The sequence below is a fragment of the Rhinopithecus roxellana genome, chromosome 1 (assembly GCF_007565055.1).
Source record: "Rhinopithecus roxellana isolate Shanxi Qingling chromosome 1, ASM756505v1, whole genome shotgun sequence".
Lineage (NCBI taxonomy): Eukaryota > Metazoa > Chordata > Mammalia > Primates > Cercopithecidae > Rhinopithecus > Rhinopithecus roxellana.
This window is the reverse complement of record NC_044549.1, coordinates 62,088,986-62,112,449: the sequence shown is the minus strand read 5'-3', so window position 1 is coordinate 62,112,449 and position 23,464 is coordinate 62,088,986. Positions and strand designations below refer to the sequence as shown.

The following is a 23,464-nucleotide window of genomic DNA, read 5'->3' as shown; positions in this document are numbered from 1 at the left end:
CATGTGTTAGAGCTGAGCAATCCATTTCTGCTAGGTATGGTTGCAATCATCGGGCACCATATTCCTGGTTACACCTGACACTTACTGAGCTTCCTGCTCTTTGTGGCAGCTCCAAAAGTTTCAGGATTCTTGCCCTGCTTTGATGCTCTACTGTTCCAGCACTCAAGGTTCTGTGTAGTCCAGTGGCAGAGTTCAAGATAGACTGCACTCTAAGACTTGACTCAGCTCTGCCCTATCCCTCCTCCTGAATGAGGCCCTAGCTGCTCTTCTTTAAGCCTTCTCTTTTATGTTAGATGATTAATTAATATAGAAAGGATTTCTGTAACTAAACTCTGCATTTTTGTAACCCATCTGTGTTTCCCGGTGGGTGCAAAGATGCCTCTTACTCGATACATCATTAAAGAAACCAGTCTTTTTTATCTGCAGAGCATTTATAAAACATTTTAATGTAGCTAAGTCATTCATAACCAACCTCCCCCATTCGTTACAGGAAATTTGCACAACGTTGACCATATCAAAGGGCTCTACATTACGAAGAGGAGGATACATTATTGGAGACTGATATGATGTGGGATATGATTCATTCATTCGTTCATTTAGCAATTACTTATTGAAGACTTTTTGTGTGCCAGGCAGTGTTGTAAGTACTGGGAATATAACTGTTAACAAGACTGCCAAGAACCTTGCTGTTGTGTTGCGGGTATTCTAGTAGGGTACAGATACTAAACAAACAACAAAGAACAGTATCAGAGGAAAATGCTGTGCAGAGAAATAAAACAGAATGATGGAATAAGGAGTACCCCTGGGCCGGTGTAGATGAGGTAGCCAGGTAAGGCTTCTTAGAGGAGGTGACTTTAGAGCTGAGGTCTGAATGGCAAGAGGGAGGCAGCCAGGAGCAGCTTGGAAGAAAAGCACTCCAGACTTAGGGAACAACTAGTGTTCAGACCCTGGGATATCACGAACTGGGTGGGTTTGAGGAACGGAAAAAAGGCGTACAAGATGGAGAGCAGAAAGACTCAAGGCAGCAGAATTATTTGGGGCCTGATCTTACAGACTTGGGAAACCAGGGTCATAAGATGCCGAGCTTTGTTTTTCTACCTATTATTTTAATGCTAAAAGGGAACTAGGAATTTGTTCAGCCATGAGCCAAATAATAGAATCAGTGAAACAGTCTCCATATATTAACTAGGGGGAAGTAGACGGTTTTGTCTGGATTATCCAGTTCAATTTTTTTTTTTTTTTTTGTGACAGAGTTTCACTCTTGTTGCCCAGACTGGAGTGCAATTGCATGATCTTGGCTCACCGCAACCTCCACCTCCTGGGTTCAAGCAATTCTCCTGCCTCAGCCTCCCAAGTAGCTGAGATTACAGGGATGCGCCATACACCCGGTTAATTTTGTATTTTTTGTAGAGACGGGGTTTCTCCATGTTGGTCAGCCTGGTCTCGAAATCCTGACCTCAGGTGATCCACCCGCCTTGGCCTCCCAAAGTGCTGGGATTACAGGCGTGAGCCACCGTGCCCAGCCTCCAGTTCAGTTCTTTAGTTAAGAGCCATAATAGTGAAAGGAGCACTGGAATTCGAGTCCCCAAACAAATCCCAGCAGTTTTGGGACAAGCCATTTAGTTTTTCCAGAGTCATCCATCTGTAAGACTGACACTACCTTTGACACAAGGGTTGGTATAATGATGAATTGGCAGCTGCCTGACAAATGCAAAGTCATATACAAAATACAAAGTTGCTATTATTGATGATCCTTCCATTTGATCACCTTATCTATTAAAATATCTATTTTTAAAATTATAAAAATATATCTTTGATGTGTTGAAGAGACTTTATATGATATTGGGAGAAACCTAGCAGACACCTTCTTCCCTCATTGGTTCCTAGGCATTGCTTCACACTCACGGATAACCTGTTTGACCTTTTCTTCTAAGGTCTGGGATGTATTAAAGAACAAATGACCACTGCCTGTGGAATTCTTTCTTCTAGATTTTTTGTCCCATAGCTGAACTCGACTTGAAATATGGGAAGGCTTAAAAAGGAGAGTTGACTGTTGGTTTTAAAAACCTGTCTCTAAAGAAGACTCATCATTGTTCTGAGAAAACAAAAATCCTGGACTTCTAAAAATAACTGCTGGATTGCCTTGGAGTTGGGCTGGTGCATATGAACAATTTATATTCTGCTCTTGGGGAGCTGGTGACTCTTCTGGAAATTGGGGCTCTTTAGTGGACATTGTTGATGCAGGTGTGTAGGCGTTTGTTTCCATCTGCTTCTCAGAAACTCTTGCTCTGCTCCGCAGACATTGGTATGTGTCAAAGAAGTATATGGGGCTGGGTGCAGTGGCTCATGCCTGTGACCCCAACACTTTGGGAGGCTGAGACTGGAGGATCACTTGAGCCCAGGAGTTCAAGACCTGGTCTTTACATGATGTAATGTCTAAGACCACATTTCACACTGTTAAGTAATGATGACTATAGAAGACTCATAATAAAAAAAAAACTCATAAAATGTCACAATTTATAATTTTATGTATACTTGCCTCTCTAATATCACGTACATTTATGCAATGGATGCTAATTAGTAACAGTGGTATTACTATAATGTCTATAAAACTTGCCTTTAAAACCAAATTCTGTTAAAAATAGTCTTTTCAAGCTGACATAGCCCATTTCCAGGGTCATATTTAAAATAATTAGCACCATTGCCTGGGCAATACAGCGAGATCCCATCTCTACTAAAAACTTAAAAAATGAAAAAGAATCAGATGGGATAAGAGAGTCCATAGGTCGGGTTCTCCAAGAGTTGTTTTCAGGAGCCATGTAAGTGGTCCTAGAGAATCTGAACTTTAAAATGTTAAACTTCTTTGATTTCATAGACATCCTTTCAAAAGATTATCTCAGATTACTGGAAGACTTTCCTGTTAAGTTTTAGAGAATTTTGCATTTTGCTTAGAAATCATTTTCAAGTTTTATTAGAACATTTACTAGCAATGATGCTAATTATTTTAAATATGACCCTGGAAATGGGCTATGTCAGCTTGAAAAGACTATTTTTAACAGAATTTGGTTTTAAAGGCAGGTTTTATAGACATTATAGTAATACCATTGTTATCTAATTAGCATCCATTGCGTAAGTGTACGTGATATTAGAGAGGCAAGTATACATAAAATTATAAATTGTGACATTTTGTGAGTTTTTTTTTTATTATGAGTCTTCTATAGTCATCATTACTTAACAGTGTGAAATGTGGTCTTAGACATTACATCATGTAAAGACCAGGAGACAAAAAAAAAAAAAAAAAACTGAGGATCAATTTTTGATTATAATAAAGTTTTAGTATGAGGCATTTCTGAATATGTGTCATGAATATGAGTCATGATTTTCACACCAAACCTGACCTATTATGATTATGCTTCAACTTCATGGGGTTTTCAGTATTTAAATTCTAAACCCAGTTCTAAGGTTTCAAAATGATTCACATTCAAATCTACTTTTATGTTTTATAATTAAATAAGAAAATATTGCTTATACCTACATTTTTACTATTCTTGGGCATATTATAATTATTTCTTTAATTTCACCAATAAAATAGCCCATTTCTTCATTGGTAAATTACCAGGCTATCTTAATAAAAAAAATTAGTTTGAATGTGACTTGCCATCTCAAAGAGTCATTTCAGTTTGGAATTTTCTCACTTTTTTCATTTGTTCTTTTTGTAAAATGTGAAGATACTTTCTAGGTAAATTAATCCCTTCCAAACGGTAAAATAACTTCCTTCTTGGAAAGAGTTATTAGAATCTTATTCTTTATAATCTTAAATACCACTTATGTTAGCATGAACAATACGTGAACAAAATTACACTAGTTAAAAAAAGAATGATTGCGACCTCGGCCAAGTGCATTGCAATTATATGTTCATGGAAAAGTGAGCTTTCTACTGGGAAAAGCACGGTATAGATGCCCATGAAATTTCCAAAGTTTAAGTATTTTTGTAAATTAGGTTGTTCCTAGTTAAACAGGTGGCTTTAAAGGCTGGTTTCACTGTTGTTTTAATCATAGTTTAGTTACCATGGAGAAATATGCAAGTTAGCATTTATACACAGAAGTGAAATTTATGCTGCATAGATAATAGCCTAAATTTAGCTTGACTTAAGTTTACCACTTCCTTTTTTTTAAACAAAAAGAATAATAATATATCACGTATATCCATTAACAAGTTAATTTCTTTAAACGCGACTGTTATATTTTTAGAGAATTTCTTTTCTTAAGCCTCAGACACCTCTGTCACTGTGACCTCTTCCAGTGCTGAGTATAATATAACATATTACATCGGATTTGCTCTAATTGTGTCACCCTTAGGTTTAATAAAACACTTTGCTGAGTTTCAAGTCAGTTATGTGGTGAAAAAGTAATGTTTGGACACATTGCATCTAGTTGAGTTTTATAAAGGACTATTATTTTCTACTGAAAATCTTTAGGAAATGTGCTGTGCTGATAGGACCAATCTGATTTCATAACCCAACAATAATTTTGATTAGATACATTTTCTAAAGAAAATTCAGAGACAGGTCTATTTCTAATGAACTGTTTTGATCCTGATGCCTTCTTAACTGAGTAATAGATTTTTCACTCTGAATTAAGATGTTCGTCTGTGTGGAATCTAGCATCCGTGAGCTGTCTTTCCTGCTTTACCCTGTACCCCTGAACGAAGGCTAAGTTTTCAAGGACAAATGTAGTAAAAGTGTCCTGATCCAACATGAAGTCCCCCAGCACAGAGAGAGAGCAGCAGATCCCTTTCAACACCAGCTGTTCTCACAGATATAGATTGCTGCAGTGAAATTTTCTTAATATAATTCAGGAAGCTCTAGAGAATTCTCCAAAACAACTGTGCCAACAAGGAAAATGTTGAATTTTTCATCAGCTGCCCAATGCTGAGAGTTAGTGGGCAATCCGTTCATTCATGACCAGATGTTCAGTGTAGTAACGCTCTGCAGTTAACTTGAACCTTGTGGCCTGTTTACCATTGGCTGCAAGGACATTGGCAGCAACCTGGCATTGGAGAATTGAGGCCCGCACAAGCAAAAGACCGAAGTGTGTGTCTGTGGCTTCCTGGTTTTCACCAGCAACCAGACAAGGTAGGGAATGATGAAAGAAAGGAAAGACATCACATCAATCATGGTGGAGGTGGGAGAATTTGCTCTATGATTGTGTCTTGGGGGAACAGTAGGCAAATTCTTAAACTCTTTTTTATTTGGAAAGAAAGGCAGTCTTTGTTTATTTATTTTTCGACCTGTGTCTAAACCATGAAACTTTTTGTAGTGGGGGCAAGTAGGCATGGGTGGTTAAGACAGTAAGAAAAAGGTTTCTAAATTTAAAGTGGAGGAAGTCAATAAAGTTGACTCTTAATTTTGAAACCTGACAAGGTCCAATCTAGAATTGGAAATCTGTGATATTTTTGCTTTAGGTAAATGTTATTATTACAAGTGGAGAATACTTAGATCTTCCATTCATTCACCATTTCCTTCGTATACGTGTTTGGAGGCCATGACATTTTTGTGAGCTCTTTGAAGTAATGATGTTCAGCGAGAGGGGGAACTTAGATGGAGTAGGAGTTTTTGAAGAAACAATTTGAGTTTTTACTTTAAAAATTATTTTTCCTGCAAATAATTAACAGTGCTTGATTCTGGATTTGCAACAGGCCAGGCATGGGGAAGCAGGGTTTGATAACATGAGGCTTGTCTCAGATGGGGGGCTGTTCCCTTCCTGCCTGCACAGCACTGCAGAAGAATTTGAACTATTTATTTCAAAGCAGCATGCACAAAGGAAATTTTAAAATCTTTCTTATTTAACCTTTTTTAACTTGGGCCTTAAATGGTGCCATGTCTACAAGAAGTTGGCCTTTGTTTACTTGAAACTGGAACAGAATGTCATCACGGAATAAACCTTTCGCTTTTTGGAGATTTGGATTGTTTTTCTCTTCCTATAGAATTCTTGACTGTGCCCCCCCCACCGACCCCCCCTACACACACACATCCTTACTGACGCCCATCCATGAAGCACAACTGTAACTTGCAGGACCTTTAAGCAGAAGCCTTGCAGTGAGGATATTTGCTTTGGCAGAGGTTTCTGCCTTTGGTTTACAAAGTTGCAGTGAACACTTCCTTTGCATTTCCTCCTTACAGAGAAGGTGGGTTGCATGTTGCACTGAGATATGGAAATTCCTCATGACTCCATTTCAAGCCTGAACCTCTTGGCCCTTAGAATCCCACTGTTGAAGTATGTGTTTCTTTTGTCTGGGTCGTTTTTTCTTTTTTCTTTTTCTGAAAAGTCCCTTGGCTTGTTGACTTGGAAAGAGGAGGTTTTGAGTTACAGTAGGTCCTGACTTAGGGCTGCTGGGATGCAAGGTGAAGGCATTGCATTGTTTTCCTGGATGCTAACTTGCTGATAGAAAAGCGAGAACCAGTTTACAGTAGCTCTGACACTACTGTTACCTTTCTGCAGTCCGCTCCAGCTGCTCCGAGCCCTTCGATGCCTTCGCCATGCACACAGTTTGTTCTTGGGTGTGAAAGCAAACAGTATTTGAGTTGGCAGCAACTTCTCTTTCAGTGGAGTTTGCTGCCTCGGCAAGAAACCGCAGCCTGAGCTTTCTGCTGCTGAAGGTTTCCACTGGCAGGATGGCCTTTTCCCACATTTCCTTGGTTTAAGGAAACAGATTTTTGAACTTTTTTTTTTAAAGACAAAATGCCAACGTTTAACAGCTGGAGTCAGTATAATTTATGGTTTTCACTTTATGTTCTTGTGAATGTATAAAAATTAAAAATCCACAATTATTGTTAAATTATGCAAGTTTTTGCAAAAAGAATGATTAAAAATAGACCCTCTGTTATGAGGCATTCAAGAAAGTCATTGTTACCTAAACAGGTATTCTCAATTATTCTATCTTTAATGATTTTTAATTGTTGTAATTTACTCACATTCTCTTGCATCTCTCAGAGGAGATGTTTCTGAAAGCTCTTCGTTTTTTCTTTGAGGAGCAAGTAGGAGTTTGCTCATTTTGAACCACCTCAGTTTTTTTCCACCTTGTTTAACTTATTTTATTATATTTGTTTTGTACCTGTCATTGTGTTCATCCTCACTTCAGGTAACCCATATTGCCACAGCACTTATAAAAGCAAAGCAGTCATAAACCTGCTACCTGTCAAGATGATCCTGTGCCAAGAGGAACCCATGTGGTACTCATGAAAGTGATCCAGGCCTTTGTGAGCCACAGAACCTCCCTTGTAGGAAAGCCTCAGTTTTCCTACGTTTCCTTTGGGTGAAATTTATAACCCACCCCTTACAGATTTAGCATGTGGAGTCCGAATTGATTGGAGGCCTCACTGAATTTGCACCATGTCGGAATCAGGAAATGAATGCAGTCAGCCAATAAAAAGTGATGGAATGTTGCCTCAAGATAGGTAATATTTTTGTCCTATCAATACACAAATACTGAATTTTTTTTTTGGTTATTTAAAAATTTCTAATAATAGAGATAAAGATTCTGAGAACCTTTACTAACATCCCCCCAAAGCCACACCTTTAGTTAAAAAGTAGCTCTGACATCTTTGTTATCTTGATTTCTCAGAAAATAAAATAGGAAGTGAAAAGGCCATTCTAGTTGGTACAGTGTGTTACTGTAAAGACCATTCGCTCTACATGTTAGATTTAGGGTCAGAACATTAGCTGTGATGAATAGCTAGGGACAAAATTTTTCTTTTCTTTTCAAGGATAGTGGCAGTTAATCATTTTTATCTGCCCGCCTTGTAGACTTGATTAGATTTATTATGTATGCCGCATGTTTATGGCATTTTTATTATATGTTGTTAATTTGTTGTAACTGCCACTACATTTTTTTCTTCTTCCCTTTTTCTCCCTTGAGCACCCTTGAAAGCAACTAAGTGTTACCTTGTGCTTTAGGAAACTTCATTTAAGTTTTCATTTTAATAAAAGCCCTAATAGTCAACAGGTTAAAAAATAATAATAATAACCGGTGTTACAATGTGTATCTTCAGATAAAAGGAAAATTTGTACTTCTGTTAATTTTGAATTCTTATGTTTTCTGTTGTTGATGAAGTAATGCATGTTCGGGTGTATTTAGAGAATACACGGCTATAAAAAACATTTCACCTGAAACTTAGAAGGGCGAGCTTCAGAATGTGCACTAAACTATAATTTTCTTCATTAGTAGAAAGCCATCTATATAGTTTTCAAATCACTGCTAGGTAAGACAATTGGGCTGTTTAACATTTAAGCTGCTTAAAAAGTCACGCAGTTGAATGATGCATTTAGAACATCTTTTTTAGCTTACTAGCTCTCAGAATGGATATGGAATCTGTTAAATATAGAGGCCATTCTTTAAATAAGGCCGACAGTTAAAATTGGGAAGCCAGAGAATTAGATTGGAAATGATTTACGATGAGTCTACAGGACATTAAAAAAATAAAGTTAGAAAAGGAAATCCACTGGCTGCATTGGCTGTATTACAGCAGAGAATTTTTACTTTTCATCCCTTTTGAATTGGCTGGATATATGGGTAATGCATAGAAACAGACTTTCGGGAAACATTGACAGAACTTTTCTTTTTATTCTATGTTCTGGTATTGGTTTGGTATTGGCATCACAAGCCTCTGACTATAACCAAGTCAGTTTCTTGTTTTGACAGTTACAAACTTTTTTTTCCAACAACAAAGAACCACCCATTCTCTTAAGAGCATTAGACATTGAAATAAATAGGAGCTGGATTGAAGAACGACTTTGTTTTTGTCATGCCGCATGAACACATGGGTCCTTCCTTAATAAATACCATTTGAAGATGACACATGGGTGTGGTTATTGAGTTTATAATGTGCAATCATCACACATGCATATATCACTTTTAAGAATTGTTATACATTCGTTCATACTGCACAGCAAGAAGATACATTTTTATGGAAAAGATATGAATTCAAAGAGACAGATTACAGACAATATTAAGTCATTTAGGTATGAAGTGGTTTCACTGACAGCTAAAACTTGTTATGATGGCTCATTAAAACATCTAAAATCCTTACTTGTAATGAGAAAAGGAAAAATATAATGTTAGATGTCTTAGCTATAAAATCATTAATTATTCCAATTATAGCAATACAATATTGAGTTAACCAAGAAAAGGGGATATGTTTACTAACTAATGGTGGAAGACTTCAGGGTGATAAAGTTATTAACCCAGTTTTAGACTTTGGTGTTCTGAGAGATGCACTATGCCCCATTGTGTGCATGAGACCAGCATTTGATTCTGGTACCTCCTGCCCTATTCTGATGTTTATGTAGGCAACTTTGAAAAAGCAAATATTCATACTTAAATTCTGTCCTTAGGAATAAAGTGTCAAAAGAAATAAAACATTTTGTTACCCTCATGAAGAATTTAAGCTAGAGCTTGTTGAAAATATAAATGTTAGAGATTTGAGTTAGGGGATTTCTGGCTCATGGCAGTCCGGTGTATAAGCAACAAAGTCTCAAAATCTCGGTACTCAGAACAACACAGAATTCCTTTGGTTGGTACACAGAGCTCATAGAGGAGAAAAGAGAAAATATTAATATGTTGGAAAGGTAGCTGATGTAAGAGCATGGAGAACCTCAAATTCAGGGTTAAGAAGTAAAGAATTCATTAACATTAATTAATACTAATATTAAATACTAATGGCAGATAACATTTGCTGTGGGCAAGGCATCAAGCTTAATGGTTGACAATTCTTTGTATTATTTTACTGCTAATAAGCTTCCAAGGAAGGTGATTCTTTTTTGTTTTTGTTTTTGTTTTTTTTGAGACAGAATCTCACTTTGTCACCAGGCTGGAGTGCAGTGGCGCCATCTTGGCGCACTGCCACTTCCACCTCCCGGGGTCAAGAGATTCTCCTGCCTTAGCCTCCTGAGTAGCTGGGACTACAAGCACGCACCCACCACGCCCAGCTAATTTGTTTATATTTTTAGTAGAGATGGGGTTTTACCACATTGGCCAGGATGGTCTCGATCTCTTGATGTCGTGATCCGCCTGCCTCGGCCTCCCAAAGTCATGGGATTGCAGGCATGAGCCACCACACAGGTCAGTGATTCTATTATCCGTAGTTAATAGAGATGAGAAGACTGAGTCTTGGAAAAGTCATGTGATCTCACCCTGGGCACACAATGGTCAGATGGAGCCAAGATTTCATATTAGACTCTGTGGCTTAAGAATCAGCCTTTTGAGGACTGACTCTATTGCCAGTGGGCACAACCAGGGATTTTTGAGCAGAGGAGTCACTGGTCAGAACTGGGCTCTGGGATAATTCATCTGTCATATTTTAAAGCAATAAATTGAGGAGCCCAGATAGGAGGAAATTTGATGTTCTGAAGAGCAGCAACTACAGTCAGCAGTTGAGTGTTTGATGAGACTGGAAAGGCGGTGATGGAGAGGTCCCCAAATCCTTAACATTTTAGGCGGGACTTGGTGTGAAAGACAGATAATTGGGAGAATGGGGTTGGTATTCTTAGCCCTTGCTAACGGAAGAGGAGAGAGGACAGGCTGGGAAGGGATGAGCTGAGGTTTGGATGTGGCTTGAGGTGCAGACGTTAATTTCAGGCAGAGTCTTTTGGAAGATGATGAAATACACATTGAACTAGAGGTTAGGAAGACAGAGCTGGAGATGTGGATCTGAAATCACAGAAGCCAGTAGAAAGAGCGAGACTGGTACATTTAGAGAGGTGCGGGGAAAAGACAGTGGCTGGAGAAGAAGACCACGATACAAATCTGTCTTAGGAGATAAAGAAAAATCTTTCTGCACATTGGAGATGACAGATTTGTAGGCCATGCTTCAGACACATACCTATACATATTCATGTTTGTATACATATTCATGTACATATTTATATATGTATTCCTATATACATTCATATGTATTACTGTGTGTGTTTGTATATGTATCTTATTCATGAGCATGCGCTGTTCTCTTATGCTCACATATGTATTCTTGGGAGCCTTTCCCACCTCAGCAAGTGGGGAGAGAAAGGGTAGGGTAGGCGTCAGTCTCTCCTGAGGGCAACTGATTGGGGCAGGTTCTGCTCCATGCTGCTGCAGTTTGAGAGCAGTAGAGGGAAAATGGGGTTTGCTTTGTGTGTATGTGTGGTTCAGGCCAACATGCAGAATTTTATACCCCTCAAAATGCATTCCTCCACAGAAGCCTGGCAACTTTAAATGCTCTAGTAAATGTTAGGTGATTTATAATACAGTTTTAAAGAATTCAGCAAGATTGCCATTATATTGTGAAATAAGGGCTGAAAGTGTGGTCAGTAAATGTGTTAACTTTTCATTTGGGTTGGTATGTCTCTCCTTTGCAAATCCATTCATCTGCTGAAATGCATATGAGAAGCATTGCTTTTGCCAATGAAGGATTGCAGTTAATATATATGTATATTATATATATATATATATATATTTTTTTTTTTTACTTCTCTTTCCTGTGCCCCTTCTTAATTACTGAGAAGGTTAACAGCACACACTTCAGGGTCACTGATGTTGTGTTGTGTTCTGTTTTTGTTTTTCCTGCAACCAAAGAAATGCTGTATTATTGCTCAAGTCTGTTTTGTGTTATTGACTGAAGAGCTGAGAGAGTCCCTGTTTCTTTTTCTTTCAAGATACTACTAAGTGATTTCCTTTCAGGGTTCTAGAAAATGTGTCACCCTGACAAAAATTGCCTTCCCATGCTAGTAGCCTTAAGCTTCTACTTCTTAATTCCTTACATGGCCATTTCCTAAGTGGTTAGAGTTAGTTGGAACACCTTAAAATTGAAAAGCTTTGGTGCCACCCACTCCACCACTCAGACTGCCAGTGATGTGAAATTCACCTGAACCCTTTACAGTTGGTGATAATTGTTTTAGGAAAATATATGTGATAAAATGCTGCAGGTCCTCATACCAGTGACAACTCAGAATATCGTTCATGTTTCTTCTGAGAGTCTCCAACTGGCCACATTACTGAGAGCCTTGTCATAATGCTTTAAGTCATTTATCAACTGAGGTCACTTTGACTTTTGAGATGCTAATAAAATTGGCTTGAACTTTTATCTTATACCCCATGGGAATTCCAACGAGCATTTCTGGAGGCTTTGTTTTCATGGTTGATTTTTGTTAGAGAACTCTTAATATTCCTTCTTTCAATTGCCTTTCTCTCTCCTCTCAGAGTTAGAAGTTAGCTTCTTTCCACAATTTCCTTCCGCACAGCTCACACAGACCATGGAAGTTTAGGGAATTGGAGGAAGTTTGCATCAGAGAAATTTGGAAGGGTGTTTAACAACCTGGTTTTTTTTTTTTTTTTTTTTTTTTTTCTTTCTGAGACGGAGTCCCACTCTGTTGCCCAGATTGCAGCGGGCGATCTCGGCTTACTGCAACCTCCGCCTCCGGTGGTTCAAGTGATTTTCATCCCTCAGCCTCCCACATAGCTGGGACTACAGGCTTACACCACCATGCCTGGCTAATTTTTTTGTAGTTTTAGTAGAGACAGGCTTACACCATGTTGGCCAGGCTGGTCTGGGACTCCTGCCTCAGGTGATCCACCCATCTCAGCCTCCTAAAGTGCTGGGATTACAGGCGTGAGCCACTGCGCCCGGCCAGCCTTCTATGTTTGCATATACATAGTTATCCCTGAAGCGCTTTCTCTATACATCATGACCTCCAAATTGCCTGACTTAACCTCTTTTATCTGTCTTTTCACCTCTCATTCTTCTGGTTTCTGTTACCAACTCATGTTTCTTAAAAACAGCAGTTTAGTTTTCTCTTTCTGTCTCACCATTTCCTTCCAAACCAGGTTCAAGGGGGGCCTTGTCTTCCATGTTTCAAGCGATGTGTCAAGGATGAGCTGACTAGTAAAATGATCATCTTTTCAGTTAAGTACACGTGCACAGACACCCCTGCCTTTTCTCCCTCCACTCTCTCTCCCATCAGTGTAGCAAAAACTGAAGCTACTTTGCATAGAAAAAGACATATTAGGGTTTTACCTATTTTGACTGGACCTACCACTCTCTATTCTTTTCATTTATTTCCCTTTAATCAAATAGGTTGATTCAAAGTGCATGCCCTAAATACTAACATTTTCTCATTGATACTTATTTTCTGATACTAGACCAACAATGTCTGCCCTAAATCCTAAGCCAAAAACCAAAATCTCAGCCTCACAGCATTTTATTTGTATCATTGGTTATCCAGTCTTCTGTGTAAAGTTTAACACTTTATATCCCATTCTTTAATCGAGTCTTCTCTAATAATGAATTCTTCCCGTTCCCCTAGAAATTAAGGATGCCAATGAAAGGGTATAAAGTGGTGCTGTTTGATGCAGAGCTAGCAGAAAGTATTTGCTGTTCGAGGACCACCTGGAGCTGGCCCATCTTCTCATGTCAGTTTTCCATAATAATGTCAGCCAGCATGGGTATCTCATAATTAGATGAGGAACATCAGTGAGTTTCCTGATGGTGTTATCTTTCACAGCTTTCACAGTGATGTTCCTGACTTGGGGTTACAAAAACTCTGAAAAACATCATCTAAGCTTGAAGTGCACCCTTACTGGTATTTTTCAAGTTCTCATACCCACACCTAAATGTATAAGATGTATTTCTCATCAGAGCAGTGGCTTCCAAGGCCTGGGATCCCCAAATCCCAGGAGATGCCGTCAAAGGATTACAAGATGCTGTTAAAGGATTAGAAGATGTTATCCTGGTGTTTTTCAGTATTTAAGTTAGGATGAGTTTGGTTGTACTCAACAGAAAGTCCAGTAAAGGCAGGCTTAAAGAGTGTAACTGGCAAGTCCTTAGTAGGTAGGCTGCAGGCGAGACTTGATCCATCTCTCCCTCTGCTCTGCTTTTCATCGTGTTGGCTTATCTTCAGGGTGGCCCTATTTGCAGTGTTAAGATGATTCCTAGCAACTGTCAAGCTGTAGATTTCCTTGAACATGTGAAGCAGGAGAGTGGGAAAGGGAATATTTTCTTAAGATTTTCAGAAAAGTTATTGAAACTCTAGTTGGACTTGTTTCTGCCACATACCACCCTCCCTGTGGCCAGGGAGATGGAATATATTAGTTGGCATGTTTTAGGCTTTGTGTTTCCGCCACTGGAGCTAGGTTGGAATCAACTTCTGCAAAATCCCATAACTTCCCATTTGTCAGTTGGTCCCATTTGGAAGTGGTTTAGAGAAAAAGATGTTGGGGACACAGCCTTAAATGGTTTTTTCATTGATCTGTTTTTTCTTCCCCCTCATTTTTCCTTCTTTTGGAGACAGGTCTCTGTCGCCTGTGTTGGGAGTGCAGGGGTGCCATCATGGCTCAATGCTGCCTCCACCTCCTGGGCTCAAGCAATTCTCCCACCTCAGCTTCCCAAGTAGCTGGGACTATAGGCATGCACCACCATGCCCAGCCAAAATATTTTGGATTTTTTGTAGAGACGAGGTCTCGCCGTGTTGCTCAGGCTGGTCTTGAAGCCTTGAACTCAAGCGACTTGCCTGCCTAGGCCTCCTGAAGTATTATTGTATTTACAGGTGTGAGCTGGGCCTGTTTTCATATTTTTAAAGGCTAATGTTAATTCAGTTATTTGCATAAGACTTTTAGGTTAATCAAATGTCAATTTCCTTGGCTTTTGGTCATAAACATTTTAGTCTGTGAGCTCTGACTGGCAATTTGGTAGATATTTCCTATAAATTAATACTTAGCAAATAAATGTTGGTAGAATCTTCTGAAACTTAGCATCTAAGTTGGTAGGAGTGCTTAGAATTTACTAAAAGGAGTTCTTTGTGGTTAAAAGCAATAGAGGGCTGGGCATGATAGCTCATGCTTATAATCCCCGCACTTTGGGAGACTGAGGTGGGTGGATTGCTTGAGCCCAGGAGTTTGAGACCAGCCTGGGCAACATAGAGAGACCCTGTCTCTACAAAAAAAAATAGAAAAATTAGCTGGGAGTGGTGATGTGTCCCTGTAGTCCCAGATATTTGGGAGGCTGAGGTAGGAGGCTCACCTGAGCCCAAGGAGGTTGAGGCTGCAATGAGCAGTGATCATGCTACTGCACTCCAGCCTGGGTGACATAGTAAGACCCTGTCTCAAAAAAAAAAAAAAAAAAAAAAAAAACCTCGTATCTCAGATTTCTGAGTCAATAGCAGATAAAACTAATTGTAATTTGCCTAAGATGGCAAGAAGGGATGACCAGGTCAAATGTTGTGCAGATGTGGATAAAGGAGAAAAGGACATTCATTTGTACGAGTCTTATTTCCAAAATTTTAAATTCAATGTTTCAAGTCCCTTTTTTTTCCAGATATGGCAAGTTTTAAGTTTTACTAGCATGTTTTAAAAACATTAATCATATGGAAAGAAAAAGATGATGCATTTTAACACTACTACGATAGCGTCTATGACTCAACAACAGAAATTGTTGTTAGTGGAACCAGCAAAAAACAATTCTGTCTTGGGGGAAAATTGTTTGGTTGAAAGGCCACAGAAGAGATGCATATTCAGTAAGAGTAATGAGAGGCAAACACAATACCGTAAGATTGTTTTGCTTAAAAGAAAAAAAATGTCTGAAAAGAGTTTAGTCAAACTGCGGAGGAAACTTCATTGTTAAAAAATAAACATTGTGCATATCAAACATTGAAGAGTGGAAAGTGTTGTCGATGGTAATGTGAACTTATTCTAAGTTGCCGGAAATGTTTCGTGCTCAGTGCATTTTAGAAACAACATTTCCATCAGAGTGAAAAGAAAGCAAAGGGAACCTTCTTAAACTATACTGGATACAATACCCTGCCAAGCCATATTTTCTGGGAAGCCTTTGGCCTAGGCTCATGCTGAGCCTCTTGGCCTTCGCTGTTGTTTTACCTGACTTACACAACGTTGGTTGTTTTGGATCTATTGCCTTCCCAGTTGCCAGACTAGGAATTCTTGGCCAGTGTGTCAGGGTATTGTGGATGTAAAATTAGAACCTGCGGCTCACCATGATGAGGCTGGCCAACCTGATGCTCTTGGGTAGTCTCCCTGACCTCTGTCCACTAGGGGTCCACATTTCTGACTCCACTCTGACCTTGGAAGACAGATTGCTACATCTGGATGTCTTATTTACATAGTCTTCAGTTTTATATCCCAACTCCTCCCTGCCTGTCCGCCCCATCTTCTTGGTTTATTATTCTTTAGACTTTGCCATGCTCAGGCATTCTTGGGGATTTTGCTTGTATTTTCCACGATGTTGATCTAAAAACCACCTATACTCTACTTGCTTCTATATCTCCTGCAATCCCCTCACTTGTTAGAATATAAATTAGTCTATCTAGAAGAAGGCTTTACATTGTTCCTTAAAAGAAATAGTATCAGTTGCCGCAGCTAGATGGTTACCTAAAATAAGTATCATGAAGCCAGAACAATGGTGTAAATAGGAGTGGGAAAACTGTTTTTGTAAAGGCCAGGTAGTAAATATTTTTGGCTTCACAGGCCACCTGGTCTTTGTTGCAACCACTCAATTCCACTACATTGCCCCAGATCAGCAAGAAGCAATACATAGATGAGTGGGAATGGTGGTGTCCCAACAAAACTCCATTTGTGGACACAGCAATTTGTTTTTCATGTAATTTTTTTTATGTCATGAAATATTGCCTCTTCTTTAGATTTTTTCCCCCAACAATTTAAAAACATAAAATTCATTCTTAGCTCATGGGCTGTATAGAAATCATCAGCAGGCTGGATTTGGCCCATGGACTATAATTTGCTGACCCTGGCATAAAATTCTTGCTGTCTACAGTTGCCTACTTCTACCTAAGATAACTGAGCTGGAGAGGTTCTTGCTTTGTTAAAAACAGACTTTAACATGTATTAGGCATTAGACCAGGACCCAAATGGGACTTTGTCCTTGACATAATTTGAAGTGTTTAAGTGGAATTGGAAAGAGAACAACTTCCTAAGTATGCGATCCAGTGTAATTTGTTACTATGTCTGTACCACCTAAATCTTAGAGGTTCAAGTCTGGAGCCTTAGGAAATATTGCCATTGTCTGCTTGTTCTACCCAGTTGTTCTCCCAACCATCACACAGATAACATGAAAATATAGATGCAAATAGAGCATTAGTGAAATGAGAGGCAGTGAAAGGAAGAGTTTTCAACATTAACTAAAAACCGCCAAGATCAGTGATGAGGGCAGAGGGAAGAAGGACTGAAAGAATGACTGATTTTTACAAAGCAGCAAATATCTGAAGAAAGAAAGGAAGAAGTTCTGAGACCAGAAGTTAGCCAAAACTTAAATATTTTGCCAATTTATCCATGACCCTCTTTTCTTTTTCTGATGGTATCGTATAGTAAATAGTTCCCCCTTATTCATGGGGGATACATTCCAAGACCCCCAGTGAATGCCTGAAACTGCAGATAGTACTAAACTCTGTAGGGGCTATGTTTTCTCCTATACGTACATACATACATATAATATTTAATTTATAACTTAGGTACAGAAATAAATTAATAATAACTAATAATAAAATTAATATAACAGTTACATTTGTAAACAATAAAACAATTATATTTAATTTATTTAAAATAAAACAATTCTAACAATATGCCAGCATCACTAGTCTTCGACTTTGAGGCCATTATTAGGTAAAATAAGGGTACCTTGAAAACAAGCTCTGGGATGTAATCACAGTTGATCTGATAACCAATATGGCTACTAAGTGACTAGTGGGCAGTCAGTGTAGTAGCTCCAGTGGAGACCCTAGACAAAGCAATGACTCATGCGGGCAGGACAGAGCGGAACAGGGAGAAATATCCTCATGCTTCTCAGAATGGTGGACAATTGAAAATTTATGGAATTTTCCGTTTAATATTTTCAGACCCTGGTTGCCTGTGGGTAACTGAGACCCTGGAAAGCAAAACCGTGTATAAGAGCAGACTTTACTATATCATAGTATATGATACTGTATATTACTAATCTGTCTCCCAAGCGGTACCTTCTTAGGTATTTATGTATTGTTCTCTTAGTTACCGATATTAGTATTTCCCCTCCCCTGGCAAAAGGAGCAAGAGAAGCTAGTGACCCAGTAAAGAGTCTCTTTTTCCACCCACTTTTTGCCTTTCTTTGTGTTGGTCCATCTGATGTTAAATCTCAAACACAGGTTTTTTTTTTTTTTTTTTCTTGGCCTTTATTGATTCCCTTTTTGAATACGATTTGGAAAGGGATCCTTGAGTTGTTTCTCCACAAAATTCTGTTAAAAAACAAACAAACAAACAAAAAACACAGGACCAGTGTGGCTTCATCTCATAAATTTAGATGTCTGGGGGATGAAAGAATTTAGATGTTCACAATAATCTAATATTTTGCTTTATATTCTGATAGACAAAAACTGTGGAAATTCTGAGGACAATGTGATCTTGAGTACCAAGGAAGCATTTGTGCATGGCATTCATAGGGTAACAATTGTTAATGTAACGTGAAAAATAATGTCTTCGTGTTACCAGCTCAAAAGATGTTCTTAATTTCAAAACAGCTTCTTAAAACAGAGTTGTTTTTTCAAGTTGCATTAGTTTCCAGTATCAACATGAGCCAAGAAACCTTACACCAGGCGTATTAGCTGATATGTTCTAAAGTGTGATAGTATAGTTGTTAAATAATTACCCAAGTTGGGAAAAAAGATCTAGTTTCAAATTCTGGTTTAGCTACTTAGGAACTCTGTGACCTTGGGGGAGTTACTTAATATTTTAAGCCTCAGTTTTCTCATCTGCTGATGGGGATGAAAAAGCTCTTACTTCATTATAGGAGCTGAAAATATTACAGTTTATCAAATGCCATTGGTTGAATGTGATTATGTAAAAATAGTTCTTAGTGTAGCACATGGCACATCAAAGTAATATTTCCTTTACATGATATTTATATAGCTGATTAAATAGAAAATATTTCCAAGTGTTGTTTTGCTGAATGCCTAAGCTGGAGTTAAATATTAGAGGACATTTAATTCTGGGAGTAAACAGCACTTTAAACATCCATTTTACCTTTTGGTATTTTTAATACTCAGTTTAAGTAATTTTCCCTTATGTAAAGAGGCCGTAATGCATGAAGTTCGCATGTATGACAGAATTTGGGTGCCTTCGCATCAGTGAGTCTTTTTTGTGGCCCGCTGAACTCTCTTAAATTTGCTTAAACCAAGGAAACATTGACTCACGTTTTAACACCTTAACATCAGTTCAGTTGCACTTGCTCACCTAGTCACCATTTAGTTTTTTTCTCCAGTTTTTATTAATTTTGAGAATAAAACACAGATGAAGATCTATTTTGCATTTTGCTCACTTTTGAGTTTTTGTAGGTAAAAAAAAAAGAATATATATGATAGATATAATTGTGATAATTCTTTATCTTCACTTCGTTGTATATACCCTGACCTTTTTTCAATTTCTTGCATCAGTTTCTACATCTGGAGAATGTACATGAGGTGTAAAAATCATCCTCCGACTCCATGCTTCTCAGATTCTGTCTGTCGGATGAAAGGGGACCATGGTGTGATGCCATTGAGGGGTTAAGAGGAAAAGGCTAAGAGGAAGTTAAACGAAGAACTGATTTATGTAAAGTTGAAAATTGAAGCTGATGGTGTTGTTTCCTTTGAGCCCCCTTTTGGGGCAAAGCAAATTATAGGCATAATTGGCTTCTTATGCTGTTTTAAATTCAGATGGCCACAAGCTCCAATTTGGTATTTCTACTAAATGAATAAGCCAGAATTTGAAACCAGATCTTTGTTCTCATCTTTTTTTTTTTTTTTTTTTTTGAGATGGAGTCTCGCTTAGTCGCCCAGGCTGGAGTGCAGTGGCGCAATCTCGGCTCACTGCAAGCTCCGCCTTCTGGGTTCAGGCCATTCTCCTGCCTCAGCCTCCCAAGTAGCTGGGACTACAGGCGCCCGCCGCCACGCCCGGCTAATTTGCATTTTTTTTTTTTTTTTTAGTAGAGACGGGGTTTCACCGTGTTAGCCAGGATGGTCTCGATCTCCTGACCTTATGATCCGCCCACCTCGGCCTCCCAAAGTGCTGGGATTACAGGCGTGAGCCACCGCGCCCGGCCTGTTCTCATCTTTGGTGATTACTTAACAGTGTATACTACCATTGATTTTGAAGGTACTAGCCAGTATCACTGGTAATTTTAAGATACATTTTTTAAGACACAAGTCTGAACTGTAAGTATTAAGACAAACACATCATTGACGTATTCTCTGTCAATGGACTCAGTGGAGACAAGTATTTATCCCATTCCATGAAGAACAAATTGTTTCAGTACAGCAGCTTTTTGGGAACTCAGTCACATCATGTAGCTGCTTCTGGGCCTTACTTTACCTGTCTATAAGATGGAATTAAGCTACTCCAATGGTTTGTGAGGATCATGTGATGGAATGGAGGTGAAATGTATAGTTCAGTAATATTTTGTTACATTATTCTGGCCCATCAATGACATTTGATGTAATCTTCGAAATAGATGCTTGTGGGGATCTCATCTCTTTTAAATTTACTCTGTAAGCAAAAACCTTTGACCTTCCTTGGTTCTTCAGATGGTTCTTCAGCATTTGAAAGTCAGAAATTTTAGTTTACAGTCCATGAATCTTACATGAGAACCCCAAATCATGTCGCCCTTTATGTCTCCATCCCTACCATACTATAGAATTAGCCTCCTTTGAAACCATACAATTTTTGAAAAATGCTCATTTTAAAAGTTAACACCCCAGTGCCACCATATAATGAAAGCTCTAAGGCAACTTTTACCAAGTCCTGTTTCCTTCTAGAGAATCATCTGATTTTGTAAAAGTCATGATGTCTAGCTTTGTTTATATCAACAGCTAGAACAGTGATTTCTTCATCCTTGTCTTTTAATGACACTGTTATTATTTCCAAGTGTGAAATTGGAGTATTTGACTTGGAGAAACCATTTCATTTCCTCAACGTGTTTCAGTCTAGAATGCCTCCTTGTACTCTTTATTCTTTACTTAGGGATACATCCAAGTTCTCAGATATGGAACATTTAGGACTTAATTTCAGGATGTTAAGCTGAGAATTGACTTGAAGTTACCTTTTAGTTACCCCTCTAGAGTTTACATCTCCTAAGGTAAGGAATGCTATACAAAAATGTGAAAAATGAAAAAACAAAATGTGTATATACATCACTAAATAACACCAAAATCATATACCATCTCTTTCTCATCTCACACTGTTTAGTCTGTCAGAATTTCAGCTGTTTCTTTACTCAGGCCAATTTGTTGTGTCTTCCTCTGAGTTTATGTGAGTGGAAGAATTAAGAGAGGAATCCCTTGGGTTTTCTTCTCAGAGTGAGCTGCGAGAACCCTTGTTTAGTTCTCTACTTTACCATGTAGATATCAGAAGCTCTTTTCTGTTCTTTCCTCCCACCTCCCTCCCACCTCCCAACCCACTATGAATGAACTTAGAGGTAACCACTTTTCTACTGAACTGGTAACAGATTTTTTTCTCTTCTTAGTCTCACAGTAGTTCTCATTTAATTTATTTGGGCATTTAACTCTTGACGTGGCTAGAGATTTTCTAGATTTTCTGGAGTAGAAAAATCTAGAATAAATCTAGAAAATCTAAATCTAGAGTAGCAAGGAGATATACTCTGCTATAGAGTGAAAGGCCAGGTAGTCTTCTTGTTCAAGATGTTAACATTTGGGTCTGGAAATGGCTAGTAGATACAGGAAGGAATGAGAATAAAAGAGTAGTGAAGCCAACTTTAATACCATTGCCTATCTGTTCAGCAAGTACCAGGTGCTTTGCAGCTATTTTATTTGCACATCGTGTGTTCAGTGTCTCTAGCTCTTTAAAATTGGCAGGTAGATAATGGTACTTTCAGGTTATGATATGCTGGGACAGGCATAGTTACTTGAATACTTGCACAATAATTATTTCTTACCTTTTTGCTACCTCCAATAGCTTTGGGGTTCAGATACTCCTAGAATTCATTTTCTGACAGATGTAGTTTTTGTTTGTTTGTTTGTTTGTTTTTTTTTTTTTTTTGAGATAGAGTCTTGCTCTGTCATCTAGGCTGGAGTATAGTGGTGTACTCTTGGGTCACTGCAACCTCTGTCTCCCAGGTTCAAGTGATTCTCCTGCCTCAGCCTCCCAAGTAGCTGGGATTACAAGTGTGCACCACCATACCCAGCTAATTTTTGTATTTTTAGTACAGACGGGGTTTCACCTTGTTGGCCAGGCTGGCCTCGAACTCCTGACCTCAAGTGATCTGCCTGCCTCAGCCTCCCAAAGTGGTGGGATTACAGGCATGAGCCACCACACATGGCCCAGATGTAGGTTTTATAGAATGCAAATTCTAAATAAAAGACTTCCACAGGAAACTCTTGTCTTAATAGTAGATGAATAAAAATACTTCTGTGTTTCAGTGGAAGTTACTCCACTATATACCCTTTATGGATGCACCCTGCTGAGAACACATTCTAGAAATGGATGTCAACCAAGGGAGATTCATTCATTCCATACGTTTTCTAATTTCAAAAAACGTATACCGTCAATATTTTTTCTTAATTGAACAGTTTGTTGAACAGACGGGTGTTTTAATTATGGTGGTCTAAATTTACACACATTGCAGTGGTATTTTGCTACATTAATTACCTTACTTGTCAAGAGTAACAGGTAATTACTACATCAACTCACCCTCCTGCAGTATAGAGAAACAACTTCATTTGAAAAGATTCAACAAACCCCAGTGTATAGCCACCCCACACCTTTGTCTTTACTGGAAGACGACAGTTGTCATAGCATTTGTTTTATTATTAGCAGGGTAGGTGAGTTCACCCTTTTCTTTGTGTCTTTCCACCTAAGATGCGTGTCCAGAAACATTCATAGACTCAACAAGAATGTCAACTTGTAAGAAACTTTGAGATGATCGAGTTCATTAAACCTTCTCCTGATAATGTGTTTCAGAGAGAGTGCCAGACTTTTCCAAAGCCACAAAAGAAGTAAATTAATGTCCAAACCAGGATTGGCACGAGTGTCACCTCACTATGCTGCTTTTTGTGAAGCTTAGTGCATTTTAATGATTTTTTTATAACTATAGAAAAATCATTTGGTATAGTATACTTTGAATATTCATTCACTTCATCCTCCTCACTTGAACTTCTAACCAATGCTTTGGCTGCCTTACAAAGAGTATTGATCCTATATTCTGTTGAACTGCCAGGTACAACTCATGTCATTTGGTTTCCTCTCCAGTGTACTAGTGTCAGCTTTTATGACAAGTTGTGTTAAAATTCTACTTTAACATGTTTTTTTGTGAAAGCGAACATTTTGGAGCATATAGGATGCTCTTAGCAAAATCATGCAGCATTGACTCTCCTGGTTGCCATGGCATAGAAAGAAAAGATTTTGTCAGCTTTTAGGTGTGGTCCGGAATATACACAATGACATAATATG

The 23,464-nt window shown here is 38.5% G+C and overlaps 1 protein-coding gene across 6 annotated transcripts in view; it reads left to right on the top strand.

The window, feature by feature from the left end:
- The window catches only part of FOXP1 (forkhead box P1), a 632,214-nt gene that overhangs the window by 188,516 nt on the left and 420,234 nt on the right, over positions 1-23,464 (top strand). The window contains exon 3 of one of the 6 annotated variants that reach the window (XM_030918197.1): positions 491-640. The exons of the other annotated variants lie outside the window; for them this stretch is intronic. The gene's annotated coding sequence lies outside the window, so the exon portion shown is untranslated. The remainder of the gene's footprint in view (positions 1-490; positions 641-23,464) is intronic. 6 annotated transcript variants of the gene reach the window in all.